This window comes from Schistocerca cancellata, chromosome 4 (assembly GCF_023864275.1).
Source record: "Schistocerca cancellata isolate TAMUIC-IGC-003103 chromosome 4, iqSchCanc2.1, whole genome shotgun sequence".
In the NCBI taxonomy this organism is placed as follows: Eukaryota; Metazoa; Arthropoda; class Insecta; order Orthoptera; family Acrididae; genus Schistocerca; species Schistocerca cancellata.
The window spans coordinates 84,573,522-84,591,655 of record NC_064629.1 but is presented as its reverse complement, the minus strand read 5'-3'; positions in this window follow the sequence as shown (position 1 = coordinate 84,591,655).

Below are 18,134 nucleotides of genomic sequence, written 5' to 3'. Positions count from 1 at the left end.
CAATTAGTCTGGATTTTTTTCAAAACTTTAACTATTCTTCATTTGGTAGTTTAAAAATGCAGAAAAAATTAGTATCTGTTTATTATGTTGTTGTGTGAGTAAATGAGAATGAGTGAGAGTGTGTATGTGGGACATACAAAAAATTCAGTATTATATTGTGTACAACATTACGTAATTGGAACGTGGGAAAGATGTAATTTACCCACATTGCTGACGACGTATGTCTAGGGGTGATTGCTTTTGTAAGAAGGCAGCCAGAATGTTAGTTTAAAGTGCAATCGTTTTCTAAATTATTTTCGAGATTAATTTTATTTCGTTTTGTTTTATTGAATGAACATTGTGTTAGTATTTGCATTTTGGGATGACGTAAATTACTTTCTGAACAGTGATTGGCTTAGGCGAGTTTTGCGGCGAGAATGATCTCGAAGGATCATTCTGATTGGTCCATCAGATTGATCAGCCAGTCATAATTAAGTAGTTGCCACGCACAGATAGTTGGATATGCTGTGAGTGAGGCAGTGTCGAGAGAGTCGCTCGCCAGCTTCGGACGCGGAAGGACGTGTTAAATGTGATGATTCTCGTTATGTGTAAAATGAAGGAATATTGAGTTCCTCGCGTTTAATACGTGTCGTGACTAACGCTGAACAGTTTGATGAAACCAGAATGAGAGCGGGCGTGAGTCGTGCTTCGGTAGCTCAGATGGTAGAGCACTTGCCCGCCAAAGGCAAAGGTGCCGAGTTCGAATCTCGGTCGGACACACAATTTTAATCTGCCAGGAAGTTTCAGTTTGATGAAAGTTTTGGAGTTTCGGGGACGTTTTGTTGGAAAGTTAGTTGCGTGTGAACTTTCGGCCTCTATAAAAATTCAGTGTGGCGTATTCTGTATTCAGTTATGGAGTATCTGGAGAGCAGTTTCTTTTAAAGAAACTCACTGAAAAAGACCTAATGTGAAACTCATTTATAATACCGGATATGTGACTGTGAGATCGCGTCATCAATCGGGTCGGACTCGTGTAAATTTCTGGCTGCTTTGCGTGTGAAATTGGTTGTATGAACTGTGAACAGAGAACTATAGATACGTTAGTAAGGTAAATGTCGACTTGACAGCCCATTTTCATGTGTGCTAGAAGTAATAAAAAGGCTTACCTACAAATTTTTTGAACATTTACTGTGAGAAAAAATGCACCATATCACTAGCCGAAATTTTGGAATATGTGATACTGCAGGAACTGAAATACTACTAGAGTTTACGCGGACTTCGCAGGACATATATTAGGCAGTGTTTTCTTCAATGCTGCTTTTTCGTCGTTAGTAAGTATCTACGCTTGCAGAGTGAAGGGACGTCGAACAGAAGCCGTACTGAGGTAGGTGGACGTTTATTTTGAACACTACGACGAACTATTTTTTAATCCACCCCGCCGCATGTTGTCAAAACGATCCTCTTTAAAACGAGAAAACCATCTTCTTAGCTTGCTCTGTCCAGTGGCATTATCCTCACACACGGCGCAAATCTTTTTGGCTTCCTCCGCTGCTGTCACCCTTCTATTGAAGTCAAACGAAGAATATGCCGGAAACGTTGCGACTTCCTCACTTGGCACTCCATTTTCTAGCGTCCACAGCTCCATTCACTATCTCCAAATGACAAAACTACAATATGTCAACTCATATAGCAACAGGGAGCTACAAATAAAAAATGACAATCGATAAATAAACGCATAGCAATCGTTGTACCAACATGCAAAACAAAACAAAAAATGCTACGAACTTATGCACCAACCTAATATTTTGCACAATAAGGTAAATCAGATGTCTACTCAGTCGGAAAACAATTTTCTTTAAGCCTACAAAAGTAAAGTAAAGTATGAGATCAACCTGCGACAGGGACATAGCCACGATTTTGTCAGAGGGGGGATCCGATTTGTTGACGAGGACTGTAAAAAGATCATGTTTTTCATTTAAACTGAAAATGTTCATAAAAAAACAAATTGCTTTATTAGACAATTATCTTGGAAGTTTCACCAAGCAGAGTTATTATCTCATTACTTAGGAGTGCTGTACTTTCGCAAACCTCTGAGAAGCAGTCATTTTACGTACACTCTGCTCCTTACAATCTGGATTTGAGCAGAGGAAGTGATCAGGAATGGACGAACGCGAATTTATGGGACACCGCGATCATTAACGACTGTGCTGTTAGAGTAGAGACATCTCTGTTCGAAATAGAAGCTAGAACAATTTTTGATGGCCAAAATACGATGGATCTGGAATTATTCAACCATACAATTCCCAAAATCTCCTAGTTTAAGTATGTGTCTGTCAATTCTTGCAATGCAGAAAGATCATTTTTTGCATTAAAGAATGTCCCGACAGACAAACACATGAGCCCAAATGAAAAGAATTTGGATAATTATTTATTTATCCTATGGCTTTTAGTGCCGGGAGTATCCGAAGGCATGTTCGGCTTGACTTGGATGCAGCTCTTTTTATTTAAGCAGACGGGCTGCATCTTTAAGGGAACTGGAATCTATTGGAAAGAAAGGAACTCGGAATTGGCTGTGGCCTATTATAAGAGACCAGTCCCGACATTTGCCTAAATTGAAAACAGGAAAGTACAAAAAACCATTTTCAAGCTTGCCGGCGGATGGAATCGAACCACCTCGCCTCCCGAATCCAGGAACTGCTAGCTCAGCAGCTTAACGAGCAGATCTATCCCTGTCGGTTGTTGTTGTTGTGGTCTTCAGTCCGGAGACTGGTTTGATGCAGCTCTCCATGCTACTCTATCCTGTGCAAGCTTCTTCATCTCCCAGTACTTACTGCAACCTACATCCTTCTGAATCTGCTTAGGGTATTCATCTCTTGGTCTCCCTCTACGATTTTTACCTTCCACGCTGCCCTCCAACGCTAAATTTGTGACCCCTTGATGCCTTAGAATGTGTCCTACCAACCGGTCCCTTCTTCTTGTCAAGTTGTGCCACAAACTCATCTTCTCCCCAGTTTTATTCAATACCTCCTCACTAGTTATGTGATCTACCCATCTAATCTTCAGCATTCTTTTGTAGCACCACATTTCGAAAGCTTCTATTCTCTTCTTGTCCAAACTATTTATCGTCCATGTTTCACTTCAATACATGGCTACACTGCATACAAATACTTTCAGAAACGACTTCCTGACACTTAAATCAATACTCGATGTTAACAAATTTCTCTTCTTCAGAAACGCTTTCCTTGCCATTGCCAGTGTACATTTTATATTTTCTCTACTTCGACCATCATCAGATATTTTGCTCGCCAAATAGCAAAACTCCTTTACTAATTTAAATGTCTCATTTCCTAATCTAATTCCCTCAGCATCACCCGACTTAATTCGACTACATTCCATTATCCTCGTTTTGGTTTTGTCGATGTTCATCTTATATCCTCCTTTCAAGACACTGTCCATTCCGTTCAACTGCTCTTCCAAGTCCTTTGCTGTTTCTGACAGAATTACAATGTCATCGGCGAACCTCAAAGTTTTTATTTCTTCTCCATGAATTTTAACACCTACTCCGAATTTTTCTTCTGTTTCCTTTACTGCTTGCTCAATATACCGATTAAATAACATCGGGGAGAGGCTACAGCCCTGTCTCACTCCCTTCCCAACCACTGCTTCCCTTTCGTGTCCCTCGACTCTTATAACTGCCATCTGGTTTCTGTACAAATTGAAAAATAGCCTTTCGCTCCCTGTATTTTACCCCTGCCACCTTCAGAATTTGAAAGAGAATATGCCCGTCAACATTGTAAAAACTTTCTCAAAGTCTACAAATGCTGGAAACGTAGATTTGCCTTTCCTTAATCTTTCTTCTAAGGTAAGTCGTAAGGTCAGTATTGCCTCATGTGTTCCTATATTTCTACGGAATCCAAACTGATCTTCCCCGAGGTCGGCTTCTACCAGTTTTTCCATTCGTCTGTAAAGAATTCGTGTTAGTATTTTGCAGCTGTGACTTATTGGCTCTGAGCACTATGGGACTTAACAGCTGTGGTCAACGCGACTTATTAAACTGATAGTTCGGTAATTTTCACATCTGTCAACACCTGCTTCTTTGAGATTGGAATTATTATATTCTTCTTGAAGTCTGAGGGCATTTCGCCTGTCTCATACATCTTGCTCACCAGATGGTAGAGTTTTGTCGGGGCTGCCTCTCCCAAGGCTATCAATAGTTCTAATGGAATGTTGTCTACTCCCGGGGCCTTGTTTCGACTCAGGTCTTTCAGTGCTCTGTCAAACTCTTCACGCAGTATCGTATCTCCCATTTCATCTTCGTCTACATCCTCTTCCATTTCCATAATATTATCCTCAAGAACATCGCCCTTGTATAGACCCTCTATATACTCCTTCCACCTTTCTGCTTTCCCTGCTTTGCTTAGAACTGGGTTTCCATCTGAGTTCTTGATATTCTTGCAACTGGTTCTCTTTTCTCCAAAGGTCCCTTTAATTTTCCTGTAGGCAGTATCTATCTTACTCCTAGTGATATACGTCTCTATGTCCTTAGCCATCCCTGCTTAGCCATTTTATACTTCCTGTCGATCTCGTTTTTGAGACGTTTGTATTCCTTTTTGCCTGCTTCATTTACTGCATTTTTGTATTTTCTCCTTTGATCAGCTAAATTCAATATTTCTTTTGTTACCCGAGGATTTCTATTAGCCCTCGTCTTTTTACCTACTTGATCCTCTGCTGCCTTCACTGTTTCATCGCTCAAAGCTACCCATTCTTCTCCTACTGTATATATTTTTTAATATATAAAAACAGAGACCAATCAGCTCTCTGACAGAACACGCTGAGCTACCGTGCCTGCGTCGCTGGATGCTGAAAATTGCTATCGTTGTCTTCTATGACAGTTTCATAAAGCGTCTTACATTATGAATGTCTGCTACAGGGAAAACTGTGTGCAGAGGATTACGGTCGGGGGAACGTAGAGGGCATGGAATTGATCCTCCCCATCCATCCACCTGTTATCAGTGATGTCACTCAACGCTTCTCGAAAACTGTGACTGAAACGATCCTATGCCACTTTATGCATAAGATTTTTGCATCCACTTTTTTTTATGGGGCTCATCAAGTAGCAAGTCTACACGAATACTCTAAATAACGGCCCAGAAGACAGGATCGGTAATAATAATGTCGTGTGACGAGGGCCTCCCGTCGGGTAGACCGCTCGCCTTTCGATTTGACGCCATTTCGGCGACTTGCGCGTCGATGGGGAGGAAATGATGATGATTAGGACAACACAACACCCAGTCCCTGAGCGGAGAAAATCTCCGACCCAGCTGGGAATAGAACCCGGGCCCTTAGGATTGACAGCCTGTCGCGCTGACCACTTTTTTTTTTAACCTTCTGCACCCAAAGCAGGAATCATACCCCTTTTTTTTGCAGACGCTCTATCCATCCTTTATTTCCAATAATCTTATTTCTTAGCCACTTTTATTTTTTTATTTTTTCTTTTCTTTTTTATTTTTTTATTTTTTAGGATGTCAGGGCGTGGTACACGCCGCACTAGCAGTGGGGTCTCTTCACGGCACTGCCAGTGCGTCGAGGCCCAAACCCCTCCCACCCCTTTTTTCATGTTCCCTGTTGGGTCATAGCACTAAGTGTGCAGAAATCTTAACACAAAATTCCAATTGTCCGATGTAAGAAGGACAAAGAAACCTCTTCTCTGAGTAGAAACTGAACACTGATAAAGACTTAACAATTCTTCTTCAATCACACAAATACTTTGGAAGTCGAACACGAGTAATTCTGATCAAAATTTTTCGAAGAAAAAAAAACTTTTCGTGTAACATAGAAGTTCCGGAAGCAAGGTAATTGTGGTGTCACCGCCAGACACCACACTTGCTAGGTGATAGCGTTTAAATCGGCCGCGGTCCGCTAGTATACGACGGACCCGCGTGTCGCCACTGTCAGTGATTGCAGACCGAGCGCCGCCACACGGCAGGTCTAGTGAGACGTCCTAGCACTCGCCCCAGTTGTACAGCCGACTTTGCTAGCGAAGCTACACTGACAAATACGCTCTCATTTGCCGAGACGATAGTTAGCATAGCGTCAGCTACGTCATTTGCTACCACCTAGCAAGGCGCCATTACCAGTGTATATTGAGATTGCACTTATGTATCATCAAGAGCGATGTACAACAATTATGGTTTAAAGTTAAGTATTCCAGCAACTACGTTCTTTTCTTACTAGACTCAACTACTTAACTGTTCCAGACCTCACGCCATCCTGCGTGAGCTTATAGCGTGCATTTCGGCCTCCTCTAGCAACACGGCGTTGGCTCTTCTGCCAGCACATCACATGGCGACGAGTCTACAAACGGTCTTCTTTATACTTGCTTAATTTACTTGTGTCATGGCTTCGCCACAATCTCCAGATGTACTGTCCGAATTTTATCGCTTACAGAATCAGCAGACGCAGGCCTTAGTGGATGCCCTTGGACAGCTCGTCCAGGGCCAACGAGCGATGTAAAACGATGCGGCAGCCGCCGCTCCACCGCTCCCGCAGCCACAACATGCTGTTGCACCACCTTTTCGTCCGTTCGATACGGCACTGGAAAGCTGGACGGAGTGGTCACGTCAATATGGATTCCATCTCGCCGCCTACAGTATTCAAGGTAACGAGTGGCAGCTTCACTTATTGGCGTGCATAGGCGTCCAGACCTACCGTGTGATAGTGAAATTGTTTCCCCGACGCGACGTAGCAACTCTGTCCTATGAAGAAATTTTGTCTGCCTTAGATTCATATTTCAAAGAATCAGTCAATGTAGTTGCAAAAAGGTATACTTTCTTTCGTACAAAACGTACGGCCGGTCAGACTAATCGGGAGTGGGTTGCAACTTTGCAAGGCCTTACAAGGGATTGTGCTTTTGAGTGTGAATGTGGACTCCCTTATTCAGATACTATGGTGCGTGATGCAATTGCACAGAACGTTTCTGATGTTCGTGTACGGGAACAGATTTTGAAACTAGTCAATCCCTCCCTTCAACAAGTGATGGACATATTGGATCGTCAAGACACACTTGACTTTGCTCAGGAATCATTTGAAACTTCGCCAGCTGTGTGTCAGGTTAACCGGCCCGCCGGGCGAGCTGCACGGAACTGTAAACAGCCCTCGAACCCTTCCACGCAGCCACGTGTGCCGTGTAAGCAAGCAAATGCAGTGATAAAATCATGCCCGCGGTGTGCTACTAGACATTCGCGTGAGAACTGTCCGTCACGCCAAGCTATTTGCTTTTTCTGTAATAAAAAAGGACATGTTAAAAGTGTTTGCCAGAAAATGCTCCCATCGGACACTCACTACCATTCCAGGCCCTTTGCTTTGCGCCGGAATCGAACCAACAATACTCGGGCTCATGAACCTTCGCCCATGGAAATTCATGTAGTAAATTCCACTCCGCCCAGTGCCACTCTCTATAACAGTGACTGTGTTCATCCCACAAATAGTGTGTGTCGACATCGACGGAAATCCCGTCAAGTCGCAAGTGATTCTGTACCAGTGTAAGTTCACGCTGCACGAGACAGTCGCTCTTGTCGTCTGCAGGACAATAAACTTTTTGTTGATTTGGACTTTCACGGCAAAGTGATCCCATTCCAGCTCGATACCAGAGCTGCAGTTTCACTACTCAATCACGACACGTACAACCAGCTGGGCAAACCTCGGTTGTGTGCCGCAAATGTTAAGCTAACTAGTTATTCAGGACAAGCAATCCCTGGGTTAGGACAGTGCAGCCTTCTTGCACCATACAAGGGACAAACAAAACTTGTGTCTTTTTACGTCCTTCGTTCTTCTTCTGCTGTGAACTTGTTTGGTTTAGATTTATTTCAGTTGTTTAACTTGTCTATCGTAAATCAGGTCCTATCAGTGAACCAGACTGTGCCTTCCGCCAATGTTTCTCGTCTCTGTGAAGAGTTTGCAGACATTTTTGCACCGGGCCTTGGTTGCGCTAAGAACTATGCAGCACATTTGGAACTGAAAGTAACCGCGCAACCGAAATTTTTCAGAGCGCGCAATGTTCCCCACGCATTGCGTGATGAGGTCGCAAGAACATTACACGATTTGGAATCACAAGGTGTGATTGAACGTGTACAGGCTTCTCTCTGGGCATCACCCTTAGTAATTTTGCAAAAACCTTCCGGCAAATTGAGACTTTGTGTGGACTTCAAGGCAACAGTGAATCCACAACTCGTGACTGCAACTTTTCCTTTACCCCGCCCGGACGATCTTTTTGACAAACTGTGCCCGGGTAAATATTTTTCGAAGTTGGACCTAGCAGATGCATACTTGCAAATACCGGTGGACGAAGAATCCCAGCGCGTTTTGGTGGTTAACACGCATCTTGGTTTGTACCGATTCAAAAGACTGCCATTCGGGTGTGCATCCGCCACTCCATTGTTTCAGCAATATCTACAAACTGTTTGTGCGTCGGTCCCTACTGCAGCAAACTATCTGGACGATTTTGTGATCTCCGGAAAGACGGAAGAAGAACATTTAGCCAATCTCAGAACATTATTTCAGGTCTTGCGACAAAATGGTCTTCGCTTGCGGAAGGACAAATGTGTGTTTTTTGCTCGTGAATTGCCATATCTGGGACATGTACTCAATGCCCAAGGCATACATCCCAGTCCAGAGCACCTCCGTGCCATACAGGACTTGCCTTCGCCGCAGAATTTGAAGCAGCTACAGAGAGTGCTGGGAAAAATTAATTATTATAACCGTTATGTTCCACATGCCTCTTCCATTTCAGCTCCGCTTCATCGCTTATGCCGGAAAGGTGTTCCGTTCGTCTGGACGACAGAATGCGAACGCGCCTTTCGCCAGTTGAAATCGGCGTTGCTTTCTAATACTTGCCTTACGCCATTCGATCCCCGGAAGCCCCTTTTGTTGATGGTAGTTGCAGCGGATTTCGGAATCGGTGCTGTGCTTGCGCACAAAGATGGTTCGCATGATCGCCCTATTGCCTTTGCGTCCAAATTGCTCTCGTCTGCGCAACGAAATTATTCACGGATCGAGAAAGAAGCTTTGGCTCTCGTATTTGGTGTAATAAGTTTCATGATTTCTTGTATGGTCGTCACTTTACCATCATCACAGACCACAAACCTTTGACATCGCTTTTTCATCCGAACAAGCCTGTACCTCCGCGTACAGCGCAGAAATTCATTCGCTGGTCTATTTTCCTCTCGCAGTACCGCTACGAGATCTTGTATCGGTCGACTGCTAAGCACGGAAACGCCGATGCGTTGTCCCGTTTGCCTGTTGCTGAGGATAGAGCATTCGATTCCTCCGAACTTGCTTGCATGTTCATTGATTCGGAAACCGATGACGTGGTCGAATCGTTTCCGATTGATTTTCGTCGTGTAGCTACAGCCACAGCTGCTGACCATGTCCTTGCTACCGTTTTGCGTTTTGTTGCTACGCAATGGCCCTTGTCAAAGTCACGGATCGAGGATCCGTTGGTTCGCCGATTTTTTGCTCACAAGGAGAGTTTTTGTACGACGTGGTGTTTTGCTGTTGCGTTCAGATAATGATCAGTCCAGGGTCGTGGTCCCACGTTCGTTACAGTCCTCTGTCTTAAAGCTTCTCCACCAAGGACATTGGGGTATAGTGAGAACGAAACAACTTGCTCGTCAGCACTGTACTTGGTTCGGAATCGATGCTGCGATTACGAATATGTGCTCTTCTTGCATGGCGTGTGCCGAACACCACTCCGCACCACCGCGGAAATTCTTTGCATGGCCGAAAGCCACTACCCCTTGGCAATGCTTACACATCGATTTTGCTGGTCCATTGTGGAATGCTCGATGGTTGGTTGTGGTCGATTCCTTCAGTAATTTTCCTTTTGTTGTCCGGATGTCTTCCACAACGTCTTCTGCCACAAGCCAAGCGTTGTCCGCTATCTTTTGCATTGAAGGTCTTCCAGAGACTATTGTTTCCGACAATGGCCCACAATTCATGTCCGCAGAATTTCAGTCATTCTGCAAGGCCAATGGTATTCAACATCTGACGTCCGCGCCGTTTTCGCCATAGTCAAACGGTGCCGCTGAACGTTTGGTCCGGACTTTCAAGTCACAGATGTTGAAGTTGAAAGAGTCGCATTCGCGGGAGGACGCATTATTGCTCTTTTTGTGTTCGTATCGCTCTCAGCCCCGAGATGGTCGCTCGCCGGCTGAGTTGCTCCACGGTCGCCCTCATCGCACCCTGATGTCTTTGCTCCATCCGCCGCATCAGGTTCCTGTGCAGCGGCAGACACCAGCTTTTGCTCCAGGCGACGTTGTCTACTACCGCCACTATCGATGTTCACGGCGTTGGCTCGCAGGGCGCATTCTTCGCTGCCTCGGCCGCGCGATGTATCTGGTTTTGGGGGCCTCTGGTGAGGTGCGTCGGCATCTCAATCAGCTGCGCCTCTGTCGTCGCACGGGATCTGCCGCTCCCCGTCTGCTTTCAGCGACGGTGCCGTCCGGTCAGCGCCCTGGGGACCCAGGTGTTACCGACGCTGCCTTCCCTTTTGCCCCATGGCGACGCGCCGCCACCGCCGCCGCCGCCTGTTCTCTCGCCGGCGCCGCCCGCAGTGGACGTGTCGCTGCAACCGCCGGGCGCCTCTATGGGTCACGCGACGCCGATCGCTTCCCGTGACCAGTTGTCCTCCGCCGTGGAACTCTTATCCGCTCCGGACCAACTGTCGTCTTCGCCCGTCGGGTGCTCCGACTCGATGGAGGTCGACCCTTCGGCCCCTCCTGACTATCTACGGGCGCATACACCTCGTGTTGGCGTGCACCCTGGACTAGGTTTTCAGGCGTTTCCTAGCTCCCCTCGGACCGAATGGCCGGGTGCGGGTGGCACAGCCTCGCCTGTTGTTAGGCTCCCCACCTCGTCGCATACGTCAACATGGGGTCCTCCCCACGGCGGGCGGAAGCCTTATAACACCACCGTTCGCCGATTTGCGGGGGAGGAATGTGGTGTCACCGCCAGACACCACACTTGCTAGGTGGTAGCGTTTAAATCGGCCGCGGTCCGCTAGTATACGACGGACCCGCGTGTCGCCACTGTCAGTGATTGCAGACCGAGCGCCGCCACACGGCAGGTCTAGTGAGACGTCCTAGCACTCGCCCCAGTTGTACAGCCGACTTTGCTAGCGAAGCTACACTGACAAATACGCTCTCATTTGCCGAGACGATAGTTAGCATAGCGTCAGCTACGTCATTTGCTACCACCTAGCAAGGCGCCATTACCAGTGTATATTGAGATTGCACTTATGTATCATCAAGAGCGATGTACAACAATTATGGATTAAAGTTAAGTATTCCAGCAACTACGTTCTTTTCTTACTAGACTCGACTACTTAACTGTTCCAGACTTCACGCCATCGTGCGTGAGCTTATAGCGTGCATTTCGGCCTTCTCTAGCAACACGGTGTTGGCTCTTCTGCCAACACATCAGTAATAGTAAATAATAATAAGAAATCAAGTGACTTTTAATTTTCTTCTGTTCGTTCTCGTTCAAGGTGTTTTAGTGGTTCCATATATTTAACCAACACCCATTCTTTCAAAAATGATCTTCAGCATGTTGCCGTAGTGCTTCTTGTGGTTGCGATACGTGCTGATTTTTGTATATTCACACTTCATGTAAACGCGGAATTCTATCTCGTTGTCCGACCCAAGTTTGTGGATGACATAACTAACTAATGGCGTTGTTTTTTAATTTCGGAAAGTATGTCATGTCTGGTCTCAGGAGGAGCGATAGCGTTATATATTCCGTAGAGGATCTGGTGAGAAAGGCGATTTGTTGCCTGATCCAATTTCAGTTATGCACATTGCCACCACAGATGAATCTGTGGATGAGTGTATCCACCAGATTGCATTTTCCACAAAGGTGTGTCTGGTTTAAACCGATCCCATATAGTCTCTCGTTGGTGCTGATGACATTGTTAACTGTTTTGTGCGGAAATAGCGTCTGTAGATAACCCGGCATAGTTGATGTTTCGCCATACAGCTTTCCAGTCACAATTTGGGAATTTCGTTTCAATTTTGTTTCTGCGCTCATTTAACTTCCTTTCAAGTATGATGTCGCGCGCTGTGATACATGTGTTGCTTCTGATTTCGTCACTAAGATAACTTGCTTCGAGAAAAAAGTTCCTCACATACTGCAGACGGGCATTAATCCTTCGCACATCAATCGGTGCTTGCAGGCTATGGGGTGTCACAGCCTCAAAGAGCTTTGTGGTTATACATTGTGGAAGTTCTCTGAGTATATGGAAAGTCCGTTTGAGGAACGGAGCAGACGCTTTATTGCGAATATCCACCAAACCGAAGCCCCCGTTTCTGACATCCAGTATAACGGTAGTCGCACCAACCCTGAATATGTCTCCTCGCCATAAATAATTGGTAACAGTGGACATGATCCCTTTCGCTACTAGTTTAGGGATTGGAAAAACCTGCACAGTGAAATACGCCTTAGACAAAACGCAGGAGTTGATGAATCTGACTTTTTGCACCAGGTCCATAGTTCGATGGATGTTCTCCATTACAGCGCCATGAAATTTCCTCCTAATTTCCGTCCAGTTAAAAGCAGCCATCCTCATCGGACATGCCATTAAGGTTATTCCCAAAGTTTTATGTTTGTTGTCTTGTTTTGCCCATGCCAGTCTGAGGTGATCTAGGCCTCGTAGATTCAATATTTTACTTTTTTCATTTGTTGTCGCTCCCGACGCTAGACAGTACCTTTGGATTTCTCTTTCCAGTGTAACTGTCTCCTCCTTATTCCTTATTACAACGCCCACGTCATCAGCAAAAGCTCGTATGACAGTTTTCTCACCACTCAATGTTAATCTTGCGTGGACAGTGCGGAGGAAGGGCTCTAAAGATACGGAAAATAAAAACATAGATAAGGGACTGCCCAGTGGAACCCCTCGCCTTATCTGTATGGGTTTAGATGTTTGGCCATTGATTGCTATTTTCGCATTTATAACTGTTGCAATATTTCTTAGCATGTTGACAATCTGGGGGTGGAAAGCCATTCTTGACAGCGTCGCAAAGAGGTATCTATGACTAACGCGGTCAAAAGCTTTGTTGAAATCTATAAAGATTAAAGCACATTTTACACTTGTCACTGAGGTAATTACAATGACGTCTCTGTATGCAGATAGACTTTTGAATATCGTTCTGGTCGCAGAACAAGATTGATGATGACTCAATATTTTGTTGGAAAAGGCAGAGAGTCTTGTGTTGATAATACGCGAAATTATTTTGTAATCAGAATTTAGTAGCGAAAGAGGCCGAAAATTGTTTAAGTTGGTTTTGCCTTTACTCTTAGGAATCAGTACTGTTTTACTTTCCTTAAACTCTGCAGGGACCGTTTTTCCGTTCAGGACCTCATTTGCCATGTAAGTGATCTTTTCCCCAATTATACACCAGTAGCGGGCATAAAACTCCACAGGGAGGCCATCAAGTCCCGGAGATTTTTTGAGAGATGAGTTGCGCACTGCCTCATGCACTTCATCTTTAGTAATAGGTGACAGGATGTCAGCGTTGTCTGTTCCCGACAATTGTGGACCTAAAATAGTGAGAAAGTCCTCGAGGGCTGCATCTTCCACTGTGGCAGGGGCATATAAGGTTTCATAGTACCTGTGGACTTCGTCCAGTATTTCTTTCTGGCATGTGAGGCTCGTACCAGTATGCGTCATGACTTCACCAATAAAAGTTTGACGTCTGTTTTTAGCATGATGCACCAAGTGATACAGAGAAGCTGTTTCATCTGCTACGACTGATGTGGCTTTCGATTTATAGTCCCTCCATCTGTTGCCGTTTAATGCTTAATAACTTGGCTTTTATTTTTTTGATATCATTCAGACGAATTACGTCATCAGGGGCCTGTTGATATAAGTCTCTTAAAACTTTATAATAAAACTCCATTGTATTTCTCAACTCCCTGTGCCTCGCTGCACTAAACTGCATGACAACTTTCCGCAGCCTTGGTTTAGCCCTCCTAGTCCACCAGTCAATGACTGTTGGATGCTTGTCTACTGTGCGGAGGCACATAGTCCACGCTACTCTTATTTCCTGTTCCAGTTCCTCGTCAGTTAAAACAGAGATATTTAAATTCCATTGGCCTCTGAATCGACGGGTTGGCTGTACACTTAACTTAAAGCAAGTTAAAAGTGTACTGTGATCGCTAAAATACACGGGAATAGTTTCAACGTTTAATAAATAATTTTGTAAATTTGGTGATAAGTAAATTCTAACTAGTCTGCTGCGGGAGTGGCTGGTTATATGCGTGAACCCGACTGACGTCTGGTGCTGAAGTTCCCACACATCCTTAAGGTGTAGATCACTTACTAACTTTTTTAACTGTGCCGAGTAGTTGAAATTGGGTTGTTGATCTTTCTGGTTTAAAACACAGTTAAAAAATAAGAGAACACGGATTTTTCCTCAATAAATAAATCAGTTCATCTTGAAAAAACTTCGCACGATCCAATTTGTGGGAATTTCCTGATGGGGCGTAAAGGTTAAGCACTGTCACATCGAAAATTTTTATGCCTATGGCTCTTCCTGATTCTAGTCGTTCGATTTCAGTCACCGGAATGCCTTCCCTTATAAGAATGGCTGTACCTATATTGGCTTCCGTAGAAACATTAACAATTTCAAAAAAGCCTGGGATCCGAAATTCCCTTATCGCAACTTATTGTAGCAACGCGATATCTGTCCCAGACTGGTACAAGAATTGTTTTAGTGCTGCCAATTTCAAGGATGACTGTATTTTATTAATGTTAATAGTAGTAATGCTATAAGCTTGCATTACAGAGATACCAGAAGAAGCTATTTGAGATGAGGATCGGTATGATTATAGCAGCAACGTGCTTCTCTACAAGTCACGATCTTTACAAGCTGTGTGCCCATTACATGTACTAACTTCCTAGAAAAATTTTCACTGCTTTTAAACAAAGAGCTTGAGAAGAAAAGTATCCTGAAATCCTGACAATACATTGCTATAAGTCACTGTGGCCCTTCTCTTTCTCCTCTTCAGTGTTGGCCCTGATGACTTCATATTTAATATTCTTTTTCTTGATTTCTTTCTTCTCTGGTGTGGCTTTCGCTTGATGACGCGTGACAGCAAGACCCGGTTTCTGTCGCAGCCGCCGGCGGTGGCCGTCTGGCGCAACGGCGGTGGCTTACGAGTCGTCAATATTTGGTTCCGGCATGGTGTCTGTTGTGTTGTCTTGCTGGCGAGGCTGTGATGCTAGTTTATTTCCTCCTTCGGCGCGGCGTTGCGATTCGGAGTCAGCAGGTTGTTTACTTGGTACTTCCTCGTACTGTTCGCACTGTATGGGCTGTGCACTTGATGCGGTTATTGCAGCTGTAACCTAATGTTCAGGGTCACATTTCCGTGAAAGGTCACTACCAGCTGCGTCACTATCTGTTCGTGGTGGCATAAGTCCTTGTGCGGAAGTGGGAGCCACATCGACCCGCATTTCATCTCCTTTTTCCACTTCCAACATATCTTCCGGACTGGGCTTCGGCTTCCTGGCAACGGGTGTTTCACAGGAAGAGTCCTCATCAAAATTTCTTTCAGTGTCCTCTAGAGGACGCTTTTTAGTGGGAATCTCGCTGTCACGGGACGGAATTTCAGCAGTTAATGCAGGTTTTAAAGACGGAAAGTCATTAACATTAAGTGCAACATTTTCAGAGGTAGTAACAGGATCCACGACAGCCGCCGGCTCTGTTGTGTTACTGGCTGGCAACATATCGTTGAGTGTTAATTTCCGTCGTTGTGTAAGGTTATTTGTTAACACAAAAACACGGCGGGGGCAGTCCTGACGGAGGTGACGAGACTCGTTACATACATGACATGTAGGGGTTTGCCCTGAGTACGTAACATGCGCCTTGTGCCCGTCAACAAAGATGTGGGAGGGAATGTTTGCCTTCACTTCCATCTCCACGGAGCGAATGCTGTTAAAGCACTGCAGCTTGAAATGCGAAGCCCATCTTTCGTTGACTATTTGCCTGATAACCCCACACTGTGAAAGGACATCTTTAATTTTCGAGTTGTCTACTTCTATGGGAATATTCAAAACCCTAACATTCCTAATTACAGACTCGGAATTCCGGAGTTTTACAGTACTTTTAGTACCATCACGGTGTATAAATTCCGTTTCATAACCAAATTTTGCCAGAAAGCGGTCTGCACTCACGGAATCGTTAAACTTTACAAAAATGCATGTTGATGATGATGATGGTTGGTTTGTGGGGCGCTCAACTGCGTGGTTATCAGCGCCCGTACAATTTCCCAATCTTTGCTCAGTCCAATTTCGCCACTTTCCTGGATGATGATGAAATGATGAGGACAACACAAACACCCAGTCATCTCGAGGCAGGTGAAAATCCCTGACCCCGCCGGGAATCGAACCCGGGACCCCGTGCTCGGGAAGCGAGAACGCTACCGCGAGACCACGAGCGGCGGACTACAAAAATGCAGTATTCATCAGAGTCTAGCTGTATGGTATGAACAGATTCAGAATGAAGGCCAATTACCTCGGTAATCCAGTCGTGTATTTCAAGTGCAGAGGGCTGTACTCGACGGGTGTACTTGTCCCAAGGTGAAAATCACGGTGAAAATTCTCACGGAGTTTGCCATGGTGTTCGGCAGCGAAGAAATCTCGGACAACGCCGAAATCCCAACGGCACTACGTAGAAAGACGACACGAACGACGACCAAATGCTCAATTGATAACGCTTAATTCACGTGCAAAACGCCAATGAACGATCCCGAAAGGACGAAAACACTGGCGTAAACACAGAACGTTCACGGAGCAAACTTGAGGAGCGTGCGACCGCTGCGACAGCTAAAGCCAGACTGTCAGCTACCGGGGGCGGACACAGTATCGGTAGTGTCTATAGAGCTACCAGACGGTCATATACAATTCTACCTCCCACATTAATCTTAAATTGCTGCTGTTGCCTAGGCTGATTTATACCACGGAAATATCATCTACCCACAAAAATTGTATCTACAAATATGCTATTATGTCTCTTGCAGATTTTAACTCACCCGTAATACGACTGAAGACACAAACAACGGATTGGTATTTTACACATCAGGCTGCAAAAAAGATTCGTCCATGATCTGTAACTTGCGTGCGAAAGGACTTGCACACGTGGAATACGAGATGGATACATTAACTACACGTGAACTACCTCCGTGTAGTTCTAGGAGATGTATCACATGCTACGATGATGAGTAAGGTGCTTATCCCTGGATCTTCTTCGACACCGAGCGAGGTGGCGCAGTGGTTAGCACACTGGACTCGCATTCGGGTAGACAACGGTTAAAACCCGCGTCCTGCCAACCTGATTTACGTTTTCCGTGATATCCCTAAATCGCTTCAGGCAAATGCCGGGATGGTTCCTTTGAAAGGGCACGGCCGGTTTCCTTCCCCATCCTTCCCTAATCCGATGGGACCTATGACCTCGCTGGTTCGTCCCCTCTCCCAAATCAATCAATCAACCAATCTTCTTCGACAGTCGGCAGGAAACGTTATGTCTGCTCAGGTTACAAACTAACCGTGGTCTATGCGACCACGTGAACTTTTCTGGCGTGTTATTTCATTACAAATAGTTGAAATGGCTCTAAGCACTATGAACTTAACATCTGAGGTCATCAGTCCCCTAGACTTAGAACTACTTAAACCTAACTAACCTAAGGACATCACACACATCCATGCCCGAGGCAGGATTCGAACCTGCGACCATAGCAGCAGCGCGGTTCCGGATTTGAAGCGCCTAGAACCGCTCGGCCACAGCGGCCGGCGTTATTTCATTACATTCTTGTCGGGTCTGCAGCCGGATCAGATAGTCATCTTGACACAATTTTCAGTGGTCCATCTGGCTAACACCTTCAGGTGAGAAAGCTGTTGCAAAATATATCCAGAACTGATTCCTGTTGTGAACGGTGGCCCTTCTATACACCAACCAAAGTGTCTGCGAGAGAAACTGTTGCTGCTGTTAGGGTACAGCGGGTGTGCGGACATTTGCCACGCCGGACATTTGCCAAGATTTTACCTGCTCCGAAGGGTTGGGTCCCTTGTCTTCCCCCCCGCCCCCCTCCTCCTCCTCCTCATCGTT